The sequence below is a fragment of the Dipodomys spectabilis genome, unplaced genomic scaffold, assembly GCF_019054845.1.
Source record: "Dipodomys spectabilis isolate Male_0828 unplaced genomic scaffold, ASM1905484v1 ptg000141l, whole genome shotgun sequence".
NCBI lineage: Eukaryota > Metazoa > Chordata > Mammalia > Rodentia > Heteromyidae > Dipodomys > Dipodomys spectabilis.
Genome location: NW_024870818.1, coordinates 957074 through 978188, shown reverse-complemented (window position 1 = coordinate 978188; position 21115 = coordinate 957074). Strand labels below are relative to the sequence as shown.

The following is a 21115-nucleotide window of genomic DNA, read 5'->3' as shown; positions in this document are numbered from 1 at the left end:
GGAAAGTACACTCAGGTCTAGGTTTCAAGGATATAGGTGATCTTGCTCCTAAGTCTAAGCAACAGATTCCATTGACATTAGTTGGTGTCAGAGAAGAATAGCTTAAGGATAAAAGGACACTAGAAAATCCTATGTTTAAATAGTCCATCTGGCCATGGAGCGGCAGAGCAGTGATTTGAGGCATAAAACATAGATTAAGTATTATTGTCCAGTCAGGGAACTGAAATGCTTCTCTGTATATAACTTTCTACCCTTGGTTAAGCTAAGTTTTAGAGATAACAAAATCTGTGGAAACCAGGAAATTCAAAGTGAAGACAGCCTTTTTGTTTTTTTGTTTTTAATTTTTATGCCTTACTCTGCTCTACCTGGGCCATCCTGACATAGCAAATGGCACATCAGCCTCACAAGCAACTTCGAGGGTTTAACAGTGAGAGTGGTCTCCACTTTCACACATCTGGGAACTTTTTAAGTTCAACCAGCTCAAATATGTTGAAAAAAAAGAAACCCTAAATAAAATAGGTTGAGTTGCATTGGATGTTTGTCCTCAACAGAATGAATAGTCATTTTCCTAGTTGGTTTTACTCATTATAGTGTGTTAGGAATTTGAAATACAGTTAAATTCCCCTTTCCATTTTCTATATTTGTAAAATAATTTGCTTAAAATTTTATCTTCCCGGAAGTCTTCATTAAGGCTGTTGAAATGTTTTGTGCTAACCACTTACCTGTTCAATAAGACCTAATCCATTTCTTGTTTGTTATTTAATATTGCAGAAGGTTTAACCTTGAAAAACATTTTTGTCATCTGTGGAGGAAGATACCAGTTAGGAGGAAGTAAAGGAGCCAGAATTGCAACCTCTCACACTGTAACAGGAGGTGGCTTGGACAATGGCTGTATTCCTCTGAGATCCCAGAACCTACCCTCTGCTCTTTGACTTTCCATTGGAAGGGTGACAGTGGCTTCCTGCCATGTCTACACTCTTGGCTGTCTTCCCACCCTTACCTGGCCCTTTTTCTTCCATTACCTTTGAATTAGTTCCCTAGTTTGCATCCTAATATTGAACTACTGGTGGCTATTTTTTTGTTCTCAACTAGACTCCAATTAAGCCAGGGACTAATTGCACTTCAATTTCTAAGTGTTTAGTTCAGATGATTTGGGACTTTGAAATCTTTGAGGAATTATTATTTGTCCACTGGCAAGTACATAGGCTTCTGGATTAGAGAAGTCACTTCTGCAGTTGATTCTATTTTTAGTAGAAAAGAAATACGTTTTTTGCAAGTTGGAATGAAGTATATAAGAGAAACTGCATGAAGGTACATGTTTATATTCTATTGAGTTTTGTTAATTCTTCTTTAGGAAAATTTTATTAAAACTTCACAATCTGCCTTTATTTCATCCTTGAATTAAAAAGGATGCTACAACTAAGTAGAGTCCTGGTATAGAAGTAGTGATGTTCAATCTAAGATAGTCTATATTCACATACACACTTAGAGAGCTACTGATTTATTTCAATTAGTTAGAAGCCTTCAAAATGGTAAGCTAGTTTCTGTCTCTCAAATTAGTCATATTCCTTAAAATCAAAAGTTGTTTCCCATGATAGAACTTCATAGGCTGTTGTTTGGAATGAGTTTATCTGAGAGAGCTCTAAATAATAGGGCAGAGAGGAATGAGGAGTGGATAGAATTCAAATCTCAAACCAAACAGCTTTGTCATCAAAAGTATAAGTTTCAAGGTTGCCCTTCTCAGGGACATTGAGAATACAGTGTGTGGGGACTTTCATCTTGCTTTCCAGTGACAGTGGGGACTTGGACAATAACTCTGCCACCAACACTGTCATTGGGTGGCATGGGTGAAGTGGGGAGAGCATCATTTTTACTTGTAGCCTCAAAGTCTTTGGGCATCCACTCATCTTTGCTGGAACTCACAGTCATCTGTGCTCTGAGGATCTTAGTAGGGCTTGGGAAATGTTAGAAATAGAATGCTTGTGTTTTTTCTTCACAGTTTTTCTTTCAAATCCACACTAATTTTATAAAATTTAAGCACATTGTTCATTGTGTAATTATAGATGAAATATTAGATAAGTGGACTAATTATACACAATGCACTCAAGCCCAATTAAACTAGCATCTGTGGTGAATGCAAGAATATTCTGTTTCACTAATAAGAAATACTTTCTGAACAACAGAGAGTAAAATCGTTAAATTGGATATGCTATAGAGATTATAAATATCCTATTAGCATATAAAATGGGGATTAACCTTATTTAATCACTGCATGCCAGATCATCAAAAGTCATGTTGAACCCCCTTAATGTGGCTTCTATCAATTCTGCAAAATAACAATATTAATAAACATAGCTCACTGGATGCTGTTCTCATCAACCAAATTAAACTGTTGGAGAAACTTAAGTATTCCCTTAATTGCTTAACAAAATAGCAAGAAATACTTTTACCTTTTCATTGCAACATTATGCCTGATTCAGATTTAAGTCATCCTAGTGTCAGGAAAGGGACATCTCCCTGGCTAGGCAAATTAGCCCACTTCAAGATAAATAAAATTTACATTCCATTCTAGCTATCACCACGAGTGACCTTTGGAAAATGTAAATTAACTGGTTGCAAATACCAAGGGTTTGTTCAAAATGAAAATGTTGCGACTTGAGACATAGTACCACCATTGCTTTAGTGTTAATTGGCAGACCATGACTCCAGCAGTGTTTGTCTTTTGATCTGGGTAATAGGACAGTCAATGGAAGATACTCATTTCCTTCATTTTTCAAATAATTAATCCAGGAAGACCAGTGTTTGTAACTTGGCAAAAATGAAGGGGATTGGAATAATCCAAATTTCAGTTGCTGATTATTGGAAGTATTGATTACAATATAACAACAAAAAGCCAAAGTCAAAGGCAGCAGTTTTGTGTTGTATTGTGTTCACAGTCCACAGTCTTTCACTTTTCAAAGATGGAATTAGTCAGTGAGGGTAGGTGGTTCAAAAGAAGTTTCTGTTGACCTTGAGTTGAAAGCTAACATCAGTTTCCTTCCCCCTTTCTTCCTTCCCTCCCTTCTTTCCTTGCCTCCTTGCTTCCTTTTCTTTTCTTCATCCCAAGCATTCTTGTTTATATTCCTTCTAAGATTTGAAGACTGTTTTCCTTTCATTCTTGTCAAAATAATAATTACGCAGCCTGGAATATAAAGGTATTTATAAATATTGAGAATATAGCTATTACAACTGCATGCTCCTAATTTGGTGCACTTAATTCAAAACCATCAATTTCTATACCTTTTAATGGAGCACTTCCGCATACTTTGCTTAGCCTTTTTTATTTTTTTACTTTTTAGAAAACATGTCCAGCCAACCTATGACAACTCAACTGAAATTTGAGAGAATAAACTGGCGATCATTTTTCTGAGGGGAGAGAGGCATTAAACACCATTGTGAGGCGGGGCAAAGATTGAGTCCAGAAATCCATGTTGAGGACAGAGAGTCTGCCTGGGAAGTTGACATTTAATAAACACATCAAACACATGAAATAAATTGTGATTTGATCACATTAGAAGTATGCTTCAGCATGTCAGTTCAAGGGGAATTCCGCACAGAAAGTGTTGGAGAACTTTTCTTTCAGCTCAGTGCCGTACACCATTTCAGTTTTTATCCAGATTCCCTTTTAAGTTTTTCCTGACATGGGGTCATTCTGCGCTGTCCAATCTGACTTCCAACTTCCAACTTCTGATCCTCTTGCCTTACTTTCCTGAGTACTGGAATTCCAGGTATGTATCACCATGCTGGGCTTTTCCAGGTTCCTTGGCTTTGAATATATTCTCCTTAGTCTAATTTGTATAAAAGTATTTATACATGAATATATGTTTATGCAAACATATTTATAATATATTTATATCCTATATTACATCTATATTCTATTTATATCCTCTTATTCTATGGAAAGAGTGATACGGTGTGAATAAAGAATTATAATCACTATTTTTACCCTTATTGAACAAGCCCACAATTAACAGCTTCAGCTTTTGTTTTTGTTCCCTTTAAACTTTATTCAAATGTGCTCTTGTCATTCAGAAGCCATTTTCAGATGTATTTAAAGTGCTGATGAATTAAAGAAAAATCTGTGCTTCAAATGTTTGATAATTTGTGGATTGCCATGACAATATCACTTTAAATAGATAAGTTTTCCTGGTTCCAGGTCTAGCTTGTATAGCAATTTAGCATTGCTTCCAAATTGTTGCATTATGGGTAAGGAGTCCCATAGGGACAGAGGATCATTTTAGCCCCAGAAAAGCTGTAGATAGTGTCTAGAATGGGGGATAAAAGTCTTTATTGAGAAGAAAAAGAAGAGACATGGAGGCAGAAGCTGACTTCCACAGAATCAGAACTGGGGAGGGGAGGAGGAGGAGGGGGAAGAAATCAGGCCTCCTGTGTTCCTTTTTGTAATGCATTGCTTGTTTCCAGACCCCATGATAGAATTCTTCCATTGCAGGCAGAGGACTTTGTTAGATTGTAAATGAGTATGACTTTAAGCACTCTGTGGAAATATATTTCCCCCCTCCCCACACAGCCCATACATTATTTCTGCTTAGTTATAGTGGCTCCCATTTCCCGTAACTATCAGAGAGAACTTAATTCAACTCACACCACATCACTGTACAACTCTGCAGCTCTCTTAATCAACCTCTGTATCAGCCACAAATGTGCAGTATGACCTAATTTGAAAATGTCTCAAAGTGCTGACTCAAGCTGTTGGTGAATAAAGGCTAGTCATTACCATTATGACACTAATGTGATGCCGAATAAAACTGAGTTGCATCAGCTGAACATTAGTGTGCAAAAAATATTAGTGATTGCATCCATTTTCTGTTCATATTTTATTTATACATAGATATCTATACATCTATACATATGCATGTAGTTATTTATTTTTTGTTTGCTTGAAACAGCCTTACAACCTAATTTTTAAGTGCAGAGGAAGGAAGCCACATTTTAAGACTGGAAAAAAAAATCCCTACTAGATTAAAGGCAAATCATATGGATATCACAATTCTCCTGCCCCATAAGAAAAAGATTTGTTGTTGTTGTATTCTTATGAAAATATTTATATACTTATAAATGATAACATATGAAAATTATCATCCAGTCTTTGGTGCAAGATTCCAAGATTTTTTTTTTAACATCCCTGGTACTATTTCTTGTTTCACTAAAATAAAAATTCTCCAACTTTGAGTTTTAAAATAAAGAGGATTTGGGATTTATTTCTTTTGTATACTGTTGCTTACTCCCTTAGTTGACAAAAACATTTCTTGAGACAGAAATACTCATAGTAAACATTAGTCATTAATTACCTGTGAACAACAGAGGTGAGATCAAGGACCAGAAATTATTTAGCTTCTGCTGACCATAATTTATAAATGCAACATAAATTATTTTCTTTCTCTATTTATGAGGAAAAACTCACATGCTCCTTTAATACTCATGCATGCTACAGCTAGTATTGCTGTAATTAGTAGTCAAAAACAAATGGGAAGGAATCTTTCTTAATTTAGAAAAATTATTTCAGGAGCCAATTGTTTCTGTTACCTGATAGCATGTTTGAGTTTTTCAAATTCTAAAAATTTGGAACATAAAAGTAATGGATGAGTGATCTGATATCTCTGATTTTGATTAACGATTCGAACAATCTAAATACACAGGAGGTACTTTAAATATTTTTTAGGGAGAAGAAGTTTAGCTCTCAAGTGATTACCTCACCTATTTCAAGTTGAGAGTATATGTCATTGTAATACATTGCTCCAAATGATCAGTAAAGAATACAACTAAATTGCTGACAAGCTTTGTTCCTTCATATTTTTTTAAAAGCAAAGTAAAACCTTATAGTAGACACGCAGAACATTTCTACTTTATGATAAACTTTAGTATGTTAGTGTATTTAACATTTTGTAAAATGTAGCTTGGACAGTTTTATAAATCTACGTTTGACTTCCATATCAAGACAATTCATATCTCAAAAAAATTAGGTTGAATAATTTCAAAGCAGACTTGCCAGAACCAGCATTTAGTTTTTCACACTCAAGCACATACAGGCACACTTTGAATTTACCTAAAAAATGAGAATAGCAACAATCAAATTGTTCTTACTGTAAGGTTGTGTGTGGGGGTGGGGTGGGGGAGGCTGAGGGTACAATTGTTGCAGATAGATTGCCAGCTTCTTAACAATTCATCCTTCTTAAGAGACAGAAGGGCAGCACCCTTTGGAGAAAAATCTTTCCTTTGTCCCTGCCAGGACAAATTGCGTGCTAAGTTGGAATAATTTTGAGAGGTAAGACACCTCCATGACTGTCCTTGGAATACCCAGGAGCCCACATCCCTCTTTGGATGGTGGGAGACTGCCTCCTACCCCCTTAATTGATGATTTACTATGCTCCTCCCTGGGGCCACAACCGATGATCTGTAAGTGTGTTGAATTTTGAGGCAAATATTAAATATAATCAATATAGAAAAATAAAGAAAAAAGAGGGGAAAAAAAGGCAATGAAAATTTATGACCTTAACATTCCTTCAGGGTCAAGCAATTTATCAAATTCTCTCACTTTCTGGTTTCAATTACACAGCCATTGTGGAAGGAACTTATTTTAGCAGGTTCATTTGCCTCAGTGGGGAATACAGGACTTTGGCCTAATGCTTCACCTTTAGTGCAGGCCATTTGAGCCTTAGAACAAATACCAATCATCACTCTTTGGGAAGAAAGAATCTGCATCGGCGAGGCCTATTGGAATGGAGTTTCTGTCAAGGTAAACGGTTGTCGGCAATGACTGTGGTAGAGTGGCGATAAATCCCATTTTATTGCTGAAAAATTCCAGCTTCTCTCCATGCCTGACAGCTCCCCACATTCTCATACCCATTTGGGCAATTTCTGCACTATGTCCATCTGGTTCTCATTACCTCTCAACCTGCCTGCGTCTGATCCAGAAAAAGTGCAGGTCAGAAACGGGCTAGGGGGGAAGAAATCAAGGTGCTGGACAGAACAGAAAGCAGGGAGTGGGCAGGAAGGGGGTCCGGGGTGGGAGAGCAACAGAGATCAGGGCTGCCAACTAAGGCTCCGATCAGTCATTAGAAGGGCCATGTAGATAGATTAAAGGACGGTAATGGTAGGGCTGAAGCCAGGAAGCCAGAAGAAACATAAAAAGACACCTGTTTTCAGGGCGTAAAAGAATGTGCCAGGTATGGTGGGTGCCAATCAGATGACCACAGAGCTCAGAGACTGTTCTAGAAGATCATGGTTGGAGTCCACATACACACTTGACAAACAGGCTTCCAAATAGGGGAATCAAACTCGGCTAGGAATGCAATTTTGATTAAAAAAAAAAAACAAATGTGTGGTTTTTGTTGTTGTTGTTTGAGAAGAAAACTCTATACTTGCCAAACACTAGTATCTACTTTCACTCTTCTAAGACAATTCTTATTTAGAAGCTTGCTTGTCCTGATCCCAATTCATTTAGGATGGATTTATTCATGGAATAACAGAACTGCTATTGAGTTACTGGGGTATTCATAATGTATTTGGGAATTGCAGTGTATTTATGTCCTCAACAAATTGACCTTATTCTCTGAAGCTGAAATTCTTTTGAACATAATTACCTCCATCCCCAAATTTTCCATACTAATTAGTCATGACATTATATGATAACTCCCGGAGAAAAAAAAAAGAAATGCATATAGTAAATATCTGGTATAAGTAATAACCTCACTTTAATATTAACCTAATTAGACTAGGATAAGACTATGTAGCTGTATGTCTAAGTTTTAAATTTATGTATTATTATTCTTTTGAGAGGCTATTAAAGTTAATACTGAAATAGGCTTGTGGAAAGTACACTGAAGTAAAAATGATGAAGATCTGAGAACTTTTAATAAAAATTAGAATCACACGAATGATTGCACAGATGGTACTTATTTTACCATCTGATCGAAAGTCAAATTTTGCATGCAAATATCCAAAAACCAGGTACAATTGCATATTCTTTACTTAGAATGAAGTTGCATGCATGCCATTATTTAGTTTTGCAAATGGAATGTCCTGTTTAGATATGTTTGTTCATATCATGTTTTATTGCCTTCTGGAAGTTAGAGGTACAGAGGGAATTTCAGGTCCTTAACAATCATTCTTTCTGACAATCAGATCCCTCCTATAGGTCTATGAATATCTTTTTTATTGAATTCTAATATCAAAATTATGCTAAATTTTAGTTACTGGACCTTTTAGACAAGAAATATTGGCTCCCAGTATTTGAGGGGTAATTTCTAAATTTTTAGGTTACAAGTGTTCAAAGGAAAATCTATAAGATGTACCAGGAAATTGTGAGTGAACACCACATGGACATTTAGGTGTAGAAAGAAATTATTTATAAACATTTTTGAATAAGAGCAACTAGATAATTTGGATTGAGGTAAAGTACAAATGATAAAAAGGTGGAAGTTTGTCATTTGGTAATGTTAAAATGGTTGCTATTTAAAAGGAACAAATAGAATTCTCAAGCAGCCACCAGTATGCTGACATATTAAAAGTCATAAACAATGTCACATGTCCATTAAGATAGCCTTTGCATAACTGCCTTTCTAATTGTGGAAGTAATTTCAGGTTCTTAGCCAAGAAGAATCTAAGTTGAACTTAGCTATCAAGATATATCTATATCTATATCTATATCTATATCTATCTATCTATCTATCTATCTATCTATCTATCTATCTATCTATCTATCTATATTCCTTTAATGGAATAGTAGAGAATTCATGGCATGGCATGGGGGAGAGTGACATGGGTGACAATTTAACTTAATACTTGATAGCTACTTTCTTATAATCATGTGCCACAGGTTCAGTATACTGTGGAGGAAAGGGAAACGAAGAAATCAATGTATTCATACAGCTGTAGGGGATTTGCCACTTGTGGAGAGGAAAGTACTTAGAAGGCCATCAAAATACTTACAAAACAAATTATTTCCATTTAACTTTTATCTAGGCAAACCCGGAATGCCTACAGGAAAACTGATTCTACTTTCACTGTAAGAAATATTTCGGCATCCAAATAGTTAATAGTATTATAGCTTCAAAAGAGCCTATTGGCTCACCCTCAAGGATGCCCTGCAGTTGTTGTTAAAGTCATCAGATGAAGCTAGCCTTCTCAGCTAGCCTTTAGATTTGTCTGCAAACAGTGAAAATGCTATAATAAATCGGTAACATATGTTGCCAGGCAAGGAGAAGTGATATAAATAAAGATACCAGGGGACCCAAACCCAGTACAAAGTGAAAAGAATTTTACTTTCCATCAATTTGCTAGCTAATTACCATTTGAAAAATAACTTGAGTGTTACCGTTATTTGCTTATATTCTTCCTTATTTTTCTCTTTTTCTCTTCAGATTGCATTCTTACCCAAATGTCTTCGTGAATGCCTGCTTTGCAGCTTGGTGGTAAGTCCCAGTTTTCCACAACCTTAAGGAAAAAAAAATGCATAACATAAAAGATGCCAGAAAGACTTATGTAACCTGATGTTGGGGTTTTGTAAAATATACATGAGTTCCTGTGTGTGTGTGTGTGTGTGTGTGTGTGTGTGTGTGTGTAATGAAATAAAAAGAAAGGTTTATTTCTACAAGGATCAAAAGTGTGGGAAAGTGTGAATATGCAAATGAGACTCCCATCAGGAAAGCCACCTCTGGAATGGAAATGACAAAGCTTCGAACACACACAATCAATTATTTTCACTAGCATTTAAAATATAGAAAACAAAATCTGCTTTGGGAATTGACTGAATATTTTACTTAGTTTTTTTATTGAGACATCCTTTGAAAAATGGCATAATATAAATAGTTTTACAAAGCAACAATATAATCAATCTCTAAACTAGAATATAAATCAAGGATTTCATTAACTGCTGGTAGCCAGTTTAAATTGTAGTCTTGTCCATAATGTCTATCTATCTATGTATGTCCAAGTTATATTAAAAACCTTTAAATGGCTTTGTAATATCAGCTCCATCTAGCTATTATAATAATTAATGGTACTGTTTTATAAATCAATACATGTATTCTTGATAAATTCATATCCAGTTAATGGTGTAATTTAAATAAAAAATTAATATAATAAAGGACATACAGAAACAGGCAGGAAATCTTTAAAGTTTAAGAACCAAATTTGTCTAAATTCATTTTCAGCCTGTTTTGGAAAAGTTTATATTTAAGATCAGCTGAGGCTTACCTTGTTTCTGTCAAACAAATCTTGTCCTTTGTGGTATTATATGGTTGTGAAGTTGTAAGGTATTTTTTTTTTACTTGTTAAGTTTTAATTACATACATAGGATAAGGTAGGTTATCTTACTGCTATTACACGATTTTGTGATTATTGACTATTCTTTAGTAAAAAAAAAAACCCTCATACTACTCACTTATTTTTAATACACTACTGAATGTTATTTTTGTGGAAACTGTCAAAAATACCCAAAAGTTACATATAAATTTTATTTAAGAGGAAAAAGCACTGCTTAGTTCAATGAATTCACATGTGTTAGACCCCAGCATTTTATCTGCTATCACCAAGTGAATATTCCAGAAAGAATTTTAGAAAGCAAAGAAAAATGCATAGACGAGTCAAGAATATACGTATTTTCACTTTACACTTGGGTAGAGAAACATTCTAGAGGAAAAACAAATGCCTGACTGTTCTAATTTTTAAAAGACAAATTAAAGGTACATTAAAGAATAACAAGATTTTGGAAAATCAAGTAAAGGTTCTATGTTACAAATATATCAAACCCTTCCATCTTTCTAAATAAAATTTCCTGCAGTTGAATATACTAAGCATTTTACAAAAGAAAAAAAATCCTCAGAATCGGGCAGCTCAGGATGCCCGGCCGTCCTGCCTGATAGTGGTGCAGGAATGTTCCTTTAATCCACTGAGCTTGCTTCTGACATTTTTCTTAACATTGCTGAGCCTTATTTAGAGCAGCAAAAGGAACGTGTGCAGTTTCCTTTGACACTGATGGGTATTTCAAAATGTGTGTGTGTGTGTGTGTGTGTGTGTGTGTGTATGAGAGAGAGAGAGAGAGAGAGAGAGAGAGAGAGAGAGGGAGGGAGAGAGGGAGGGATAGAGAGGGAGATTTGCTGCCAGTCACTTCCTCAAAAGAGCTACAGGAGCAATTACTATTTGCTAAAAGTTTACATTTCAAATGAAGCTCAATTCTAAAGCAGCCTCTTCCCTTTTAGAAAGCTGGTGCTTGGAAAAGCTGAGAAAAGAATGCACATTAGTGATTACATGTTAAAGTGCACTTAAGTCCTGAACCATTTAAAAATGTATTGTGTTTTTCAAGGGAACCTGCAGCAAAACCATTCCTAAGAGGCTTAATTTAGGTTTTATAGGAGGAACATAAAAAGACCAGGTTACAGCAACACACTGAAATATGAGGTCCATCTTAAATATCTTCATTTAAAAACGTATGTTTATTTTCCCTCCTGGGATCACTAACGCGAGGCTTGACACAGTCGGTGAGGACATGCTACATTCTTAAAAATTATCTGCTGGAGGGATCACATTCCAAGACAGGTTTGAGCATTTTTATTGCTATAGATAACCTCTTAATTATGTCACTGTCCTCCACTTGTTAATCAGGGACATTCACCATAGTTAGGCATGACGTGGTTTGGCTTTAGAAGAATATATTATTAAGGATTAGGAACACATCTTATCCCTAGCATTCTATTATTGAATGTAAGATTTTAGCATGGCTAAAACCCTATTTACTCGCTTTAAATACGAAACATAGAAGAAAGCATCTAGAAACCTCTAACAGGGCTGCTCATTATTTCCAACTGTGCAGCCCATGAAAAGCTTTAAGAGACAGATCATTTTGCTTCTCCTGTCTCCTCCACATCCTACACAATTCCTGTTTGAAGCAATCGTGGTTTTTTCTGCAGCCACCAGTGTCTGAGAGACTCAGATTCTCTTTGAGAGAGAAAGGTGTGAGTAGAGTAAATAAAATCATGTTTCACTGTTGCTTTATCAACCCTCCTAGGTAGTTTTTCTGCCAGCCAACCTGCGCTGTTAAGACCCATAAAATTATGCAATAGCGACTTCCTTGGAGGTTCTCTAATCAGATAATGGCTGGTGTTAAGAGAGAAGGGCCCAAGGCAACATGGCTGGCACTTAACACCGTGGTTGGTCATTACTTGTCTGGTAGAGACCAATAAACAACTGATTACTATCCTATAAGGAGCCAATATTTTACATTTATCCTAGTTATTTTTTCCCCTTTTTCTTCTTGACTTCTTATAACAGCAAGTATTTGTCAAGAAGATCTATGAGAAATAGCCTCACAGGCACCTTAAAAAGAAGAATTTTCCTAGCATAAAATGATGCCTTTTTGTGGAAAGATGGAAGTGATTCTGGTTTTTATAGCAACAAAGGTTTGATTAGCTTATAGTGCATTTTTTAAGATGTGGACAGACACCTTCCAGTCCTACTGTCCTTGCTCCCTTCCCTCCTCAGTGACAGGTTCACAGACTGCAACCCGGGTGTGGGGGGGTTACAATGCAAATATTTATATTCGAGCTCTGGCACTAACAGGGTCATTTTGCTTTCTCCGTATGCTTGTGATAATTGATGCTTGATATCTGAAGCTATGTTTCATTTATCTTTACCCAGGAAGATCGCATATAAATAAAATAAGGTAATTTATGGAAAGGAACCAGCCATTTGAAATAATAATCCTAAATTTTACTCTATAATCTTCTAAAACGGGAAGAGTTCAGAATGCAGAAGTATACACTTCCAAGCATACCTGATTGCAAATGGAAAATTTGTGCAACTTTGAAAGCTTATTGAATTTGCCTGCATGAGTCACAAAAGACAGAGAGAAATAAAGAAAGACCAGGAGAGAAAAGGTGCTAAACTAATGTATTCAGTCATGTTTCGAGTTCTTATTACAAGTCCATTCACTTTCGCCTTATGTTTGAATATAATTTCTTTTTACTAACCAATACAAATGGTAAGTCTTCTAATGTCTTCTTCCTTTCCCTGGAAACCTCATCTTAGAATGAAAAGAGGTGCATCCCTAAGAATTGGACCTTGATTTTTCCCAACCTCCTACAAAGTCAGGCAATTCTTGAGCCAAACAAACAAAGGGGATGTAAGGGATTTCATTTATTTTGATAATCCTCCTTCTGCACTGAGCATTTTGCTGTCTTTGTCAAAGTGAATGACAACAATTTGGCCAACTCTCTCTGAGCTGCACTCAACAGTGACAGGCAAATTATCAGAGGGCCTGCACTTCTTATTATCAGAGGAGAAGCCATCAGGGGGATGCATGGAGGATACCTCTCCCTTGTCACTATTTGTCAGTGGGACAAGGGCCACTGCTATGGGTAGCTGACAGGTAATTTCAACAATAACAATTACTCCTATTACTGGTGTCATAAACAATTCGCCCAAGGCATGACAATAGCAAAGCTTTATAATTCAATGCCATATAAATAAATGCCAGAAGGTAACAAGTAATTTAGCTCCAATCAAGCTTTCACCTCAGCATTAATATTGTTATTGCAAGAAAATGGAAAATTGAAAAAATTCAATATGTTAATGAATTAAGAGAGGTTCAAGGGCTAGACAACAGGAGTTGGAACAAGGAAACCAAAATTATTATGGTATCATATTTGGTGACAATGTGGAGGCCAAATAGCAGTATAATTACCATAAGACATGAAGGGAAACCTGGACTGTTATTACCTGAGACTTCAGATCTGGGGAAAATGTGACATGGCCTTTGAAAAAATATATATACCTTTCTCCAATCTCTGCAGAATAAAAGTAGAAATATGGGACTGTATATATAAAGTAGCAGTTCCCTGGCTTTCTCCCCCACCTGAAATATTTCATATGAAGCAGAGACAGGAGTATGAAAGGAACATTTCGAGCTGATCAAGAAAATCGCATCAGCACCTGCTTCCTTTATGTTAAGTGTCATAATGAAATACTTACAACCTTATTATTTTGTTTGCTTGTATTTTGAAATCTGGGCTGGAAGGTCAAAGAACAGTCTTCTTTACTCTCTAGCTGATCACCTTTTGGAAGTAGATCAGGAGATACAGTCTAATCTTTGTAGGTGAAACTTCCTGATCAAAGCAGTTTGCAATTTTTTAGTATTTGTCCAGCAAGACAATATGCCATCACAGTGACAGCAGTAAAAGAATTTGAAAATCTCTAATTAGGAGAACTGCAGAGCAATTAACGCATGTCAAATTTCACTTCATCAAGTGCCACTCTAATTTTCCCTCTAAAAATTAATGGATTTTTTTTCCCTTTTGGGGTATGTGTGTGTGTGTGTGTGTGTGTGTGTGTGTGTGTGTGTGTCCCCTTAAGGCAATGTTGATTCAAATCTGCTCAAGATGCAGTGTTGCACAGCTAAGCATCTTCTTGATTACAATCCGCCACACTCCTAACTGCGCTCATTCTCACTGCCGCCGATACTTTGTCAACAGTCAAATTACACCACGCTGATAACAATGCATAATGCTGTTTCTCCTCCAAGGCCCCTGCCAGGAGAGGGGGGTTCATAAGAACGGGATGCTTTCTTTTCCACTGTCTCCAAAAAGAAGTTTGTGTGACTATGTCTCCCCACCCCCAGCCCAGGCATCCCTTTTAATTCAAATTCAATTTGTTAATTTCAAGAAGGAAGTAAAATGATGGCATCTAAAAAATTCCCCGTGAAGACAAAGAAATCAGAGGAAGAATAGGAATCCAGAATCTCTGTGGCCAAAGTTTTGCTTAAACAGTTTGTTCAGAGAGCTGTTTCAAGATCACTATTTTTGATTCAATACCAGATTTTTCTTTTTTTCTATTTGACTCATGGACTATAAACATTTGAAGAGACAGTATTTAGATTGTGAGAGAAGTCTGTTTAACTGCCATATTTGCCAGGATCCTCAAAACATCTCAGAGCTCAGAAGATATATGAGGCGTTTTTTGTTTTTGTTTTTTTTTTGAGAAGATGTGAAAGATGGGGGATGGTGACTGTATATTCCAGATACATGTTGATTCACTTGAACTATTTTTTTTAAATTCTATTTGCTAGATACCAGTGGGTGCCTTTGAACCATCAGTGCTTGGAAAGAATATTTTGTCTCTGAAAAAAAGAAAGAAATGCAGAGATTAGAACATGCTTTTACAAGTTCAGCCTTTTTCAAGAGATTACCCAGATTTCTTAATTTTTTTAAAAAAGGGGTCAGCTCCAGAAATGAATAAACTAAACAACAGATGAGAGATATCTCTTTATAGAGTCTTTGTGGGATGGGACTTTACATAAGTTGACCTTCCAGATTTCTGAGCATGGCAGTATATTTTCGGTTGTGCTTTCTTTTATCATATGTATTCCATTAAAAACAAACTTGGGATGTGCATTTCATGTATAGATCAAATCTAGCTTCACATTCACTTGACTACTAACTCAAAAATTGAAACTTGTCGTTTTGAAGTTTGTACTTCCAAATATTAAACATCTCTTCCCTTTCAGATGACCCTATCCTAGCCTATTATTAAGGAGTGTATTGCAAACAAAAGAAAATGACAGTCCCTTCTGAACAACCAGAAGTTCCTTTCACTCAAAATCAATTGTTGTCCACTAGAATAGTTGCAATTAAATTTGCACCAATTGAAGTATCATATATATATATGATGTATGGATATGTATCGATATATACTTGAAATATGTATTTGTTTATATATATATTTCAATACGGATTCCAGAGTTTCATGTGGCTCACTGAAACAAGGGTATTTTGATAAAGCCAAGCTCTGTGTCCTTTTGAAAACAAAACAAAGCAAAACCCTGGAAACGATCTCATATTAAAACATTGCTAGAGGATTGTAAAGGGAAATTTAAAGGGAGAAAACTTGATTATATAATGCAATCCAGCAGTAATCAATTTTACCTTCAATATCTTGCTTTTGTTTTCAAAATGCTAAATAAACAATACATAATGCATCCCTCATCAGCCAAACCGTGGAGGCTCTGTGCTCAGATAACAGGAAACATATTCAATTTTCCTAACAGAAGACAGTTCATTAAGCTGTGCCACATCAAATAAAACTTTAATTTCTCCAGCATCAGAGTCGCAATGAAAGCAATTGAAGAAGATGAGCCATATGGTACTTCTATCAGCAAACACATATTGCTCATTCCCCCAAAGTTTTCTAATTCTGCTCCCCAGACCTGTGTAATATAGATAATGTGCTTCGAGAGCAGCAACCATGAGCTATCTAGTGTACACTTCTAATACTGTATTTAATGGGAAATAATGAATCATAAAAGCCTAGAGAAGACGGCTTTTGCTAACCTAAATCTCAGCTGTAATTTCATTGTTCTGTGCCTAACATGCTGTTTGCCCTTTCAAACAACAGCAGTTGAACATAATTATGCTGCTTCCAACCTGGGCTTGGAAAAGCATCCCTAATAGAACCAAGTTTTTATTAACTCCTGAAATTTTGAATCTAATGATGCACTGACGCAGACATTGACATAACTGAGCACGTGTGTAGGTTGCATACCCAAAGAAGCGTTTTTCTCCTTCTTCTCTTGGGTCAGATCTCTTCAGGGTTTTCCCCCACTGCTCCCCTCTCTTATTCCTTGCTTTCCACCCCCTCCTCTATCCCATGCAACAGGAGTGGCATGATTAAAAACGAGGAGATTTTCTCGTTATTAGCAAATTTGACGTTTGCCTGATGAAATGCACACCAAATGTGAAAGCTACACAGTGCTCAGAAGAAATGGTCTCTGCTCCGATCCTAGCTATGGAGATGAAATAGTTTAGGTAAAGGAAGTGTAATGCTCTTTATCCACCTAGCTCTGTAGAATGCTAGGACTGGGTTATAAATGAGAGAGTGGAATCATGCTGAGCTTTCCTAGTGATGGTGTTTTGACACGTGTGAAGAGCACAGCGTTTTCCCTCTTACCTTAGATGTTTGACTAGTCACCTAAACAAAACACATGAGCTCAAATGCAGCTGTTTATGTGTCCTGAGTCCTCTTTCTAGTAAGATCTTGGGGCTCAGGCTTTGTTCATTTTATCTTTTTCTTTTTTTAGAGAAAACTGTTGTTGGTTTGGTCTCCCCCCCCACCCCCCCACCCCCCCTCCCTGCCCCAATAGGTTGATGATTTCAGCTTTTTTAAAGCTCATCAAATCAATATTTTACCAACATGATGCTAATTTAAAACACCATCAAAATAACACTGTGGATACACATTGAAAACATATTTTAATTGTTGTGTTTGTTTTGGCATCATATGAACCAAGGACGATTACATTAAAAAAGGAGACCTTTAAAAGTTAGAGATTGCCTTTTTAAAGCTTATTAGAATCAGCATGTTACATGCCTGTCTCTGAATTAGCTCTGCACACTTGATTGCCATCATTAAAACTAGTTGTTTGGGTGTAACTCAAAGCCGATTCTTACTAGTTGTTAACTTGAAATCTCCATTGAAATTGGGGGAAAGCAACAACAACAACAACAACAACAACAACAAAGCCTCTTTCTCCTTGGAACTCCTGGAAGAAACAGTTACAAAATGTGAACTAGCTCCAGTCCAGACAGCAACATTAAACCACGAAAAGACCAACAGGTAAAATAACTACAGTAACATCTGAAACACAGGGAAAAAAAAAAAAGAAAAAAAATCACAACAACAAAGAAGCAGTCCATTGATTATACTTCATGAATGCCTTAAAACAAATGTTTAAACAGTTTTCTGAAACTGCAGAAAGCCTCTTCATGCTCCAGTGGCTTGCAATGACAATGGTGTATTGCAATGTAAAACACGCTGGAGGATAAAAAGGTGCTTTTTGTTACCATTTTATCAAAGCTGTTCATCTTCGAGCTGCAGGCAGCATTTTGCTGGAATTGCAGATATTTCTCTGTCCAGGCTCCTTTGTTTGTGCATCTCATTTGCATATATTTATCTCCAGCTGAGGGTGCTTTCGGCTCATTAAGGCCTCCCTTCAGATTATTTCATAAGCCAGCTGCTAAGAGGGATTTCACCTGTGGTGACTGAGAAAAGAAGGGTGAAAAACTAAATTCTTCATAAAAAGAAAATCTTCTGAGTCTCTTCCCCTATAAATGGGCACCATTTGTGTTAAACAGCCTCTTGTCATGATAGATGCCTCCAGGGGTCAGGGGTTAAAGTTGATTTGAAGGTCAGCAGTAAAACAACAGATAAACCAGACGCCAAACTGGTTCCTTAGCTGTCGGTGGGAGCTGTGGTACAACCAGGTCCTGAACCTTTTTCAACCTCTAATAAAACAGGGGATGAATCTGAAGTGGATCAAGCAGGCCCCTGAGGAAGCAGCACAGAAAAACACAAATAATATCACTATCAGCCAGCCACGGGAAACAATGGGGCATTTCTCCCTGCCTCATACATGCTGCTATTGTTTCAAGGGCTGGGGAATTAATTCCACTTATTTATTTAAGGCGTGTCAACTCACTGCCTAAACCTGTTTCAGTGTCAAGATGAATAAAACTTTTATGGCTCATAAAATAGAGCCATTCATCTCAATGTTCTTTGTGGTGCGTGTATTTTTATTTATTTATTTATATATGTATTTTTCCTGGTACACTCAGCCAGGCCTCTGCTCTGAAATGGTTACATCTGAACCCACTGTTGCTATAGAAAAAAAAAAAATCACTGGCAAATGAATCTCCAAAGAAATGACACAGGGAAGCATTATTAGCTGCAGTGAAATTACTCTCCCCCAAATTCCTCTTCAAATCTCTTCACCCAGTTGTATCTGCCTCGAACATGCATTATTTACAAAGCAGAAGTTTCATTATTTTAGAGGAAAGTTCAAACATGATTGCATTAAAAATTAGCTTCTGAGAACATTAGGTTTTTCATTGCATTTTAGAAATGCAGCCTTCTTAAGGTTTGCATTCATCATTTTTTTTTGTTCCAATATTCACTTACTCAGTCAGTTCATACTGATGTAATGACCAAATGCCTTTCTTAACTCTACTACTCTGAATTTTATGTTTGATTTTAAGCATGAAATGGCATGAGTAAATTGCAAAGAAAATGCATTTATGTGAATTTTGTAGTATACATTTTTTTCAAAGTTCAGTCATGGAGTTAATTTTTCTTTAGATTTCTTGCCAAGTGATTTTAATAATAATGCAATACTAATAAACAAGTTAACAGCTATCATATGCCACACAGTGTTAAGCACATGCATTTTCTCCTGTAATTATTAGTAATAATTCAACCCAAGTCATATTATCTGCAATACATCTTAGTTAAAACAAAAGGTTTCAATCAAACAATATGATTGTTATAGCAGATGAGGATAGCTTTATTAGGTAATACCAGAGGACTATGATTGCTTTCTATTGAAATGGGTCAAAAAAAAAAGCTATTTGGGGAGATTTCACACATTTTCCTATCACATCCTCAATCATGTCCATCATAGGTCTTTACTCCATTGCAATGTAAATTAGTTTGTGGAGATATTGTCATTTTGCTCCCCCCTCCCATTTTAGTATAAGGCAATTGTGTTCCATTTACTATATTGTTTTGGTTACTTTGCTAATGAGTTCTTAATGAATACTGTAGTCTGCATTTAAGATTCTGGAGTCCTGGATTACTTAAGATTTAGTGAGTTAGTAGATCAGGATAATATTTTTCTACTATGGACTTAAGTGTTTCCTGCTAAGAGATTGTTTGAGAAATGACCTTGACAGAAGTTAGGCTTTTATTGTGTGGTTGTGCACAAAGACATGGCCTTGTGGAAGAAGGGGTCCAGTTTGCTGGGGGGGCACCTTTTTTACCTTTTTTCTTAACCTACCCTTTGGGTGGATGCATGCCTCTTAGAGGTACCTCTTGCTTCACATATGGAGAGAACATACATGAAACAGTCTTGTTTGAAAATGCAACTGCTTTCAAGTAAGTCACCAGGCCAGAAGAAAAATATTTCAGCTCATAATTGATTGCATTTTGGTAATCTATAGCAACATGTTCTCATTTAAGCATGAAGCAGGAGATTTTTCTTCCATAACTAATTACAGTTTTAAAAAGGCAAACAGTCTTGCTTCACACAAGGAGCTCAACTTGTGGTTGGAGAAATTTTCTGACTTATTAAATGTTGTTTATATCCTCATCTTTGTAGACCCTCTGCCTTCCCAAAGCATTTTATAGCTCCCTCCATAACTGACTTATCAATTTTCTTCTGACCTTCTGCATTAAATTTAACCTCACCCCACCCCCAAACACAGAAATCTCCAAGCAACTAGAACGGAGTAAAATATATACAATTTGCTCTCTCCAAGTCTGCTTTCACATCTCCTGTTTTATTTTTTTTCCTTTTTCCTTTTTTTCTTTTACTTCAATCTAATAGCTAATTCTTAAGCTCAGCCAAATAGTTAAAAATGTTAAGTGCAAGCAAAGCCTCCTACCTCCCCCTCATATTTGTCTCTGTTTATGGAATGGGTCCCAGTTTCCTCCTCTTCTCCTTCAGCCTGGGGTCTTCAGGTCAGAACACTGTAAATACACACAGCTCTGGCTGGACTCATAAATCTGAGCAAAGGGCAGGCTTATATATTCAGATAAGCTCGGGTAGGGATAGGGGCATGGAACGAGGGAGATCTAGGGGAGTCTGAGGCTCTGCAGCCATGCTCAGAGAAAATTGAACTAAAACAAAACCCCAGAATCCTTAGTGGGAAAAGAAAACAGATTCATGTCTTGAAACATCTCTTTCTTATTTCTAATGGATGAGGTTGGCACAGCTTCCTCTTGGTTTATTTTATTTTTTTCCACATTGCTTATATTCACATCCTTACCAAATATATTATCTTAGAGGCAATCAAATTAAACAATAAATTTCATTTATTTCCAATGTCCTTTTTCTCCATTTATTCTTAAGTGTATTTGTTTGTGTTTTGACCTTCGTGTGTGCCAGTGGGTGCATAGGTGACGCAAATTAGAGTCATTTTACCAGGAATTCTTCTCTCCTGTCATTTTTCAATCCCAAGGTCTTGGACAAAATAACCTCGTTGTTAGTCACCACATTGAGTCCCAAGGAAAATAC

The 21115-nt window shown here is 36.4% G+C and overlaps 1 long non-coding RNA gene across 1 annotated transcript in view; it reads left to right on the top strand.

Moving 5' to 3' along the window:
* Nucleotides 1-3654: 3654 nt before the first annotated feature.
* The window catches only part of LOC122117509, a 40674-nt gene continuing 23213 nt past the window's right edge, over nucleotides 3655-21115 (top strand). Inside the window, exons 1-2 of the long non-coding RNA XR_006149178.1 lie at nucleotides 3655-3767; nucleotides 9420-9470. This is a non-coding gene — a long non-coding RNA (uncharacterized LOC122117509). The remainder of the gene's footprint in view (nucleotides 3768-9419; nucleotides 9471-21115) is intronic.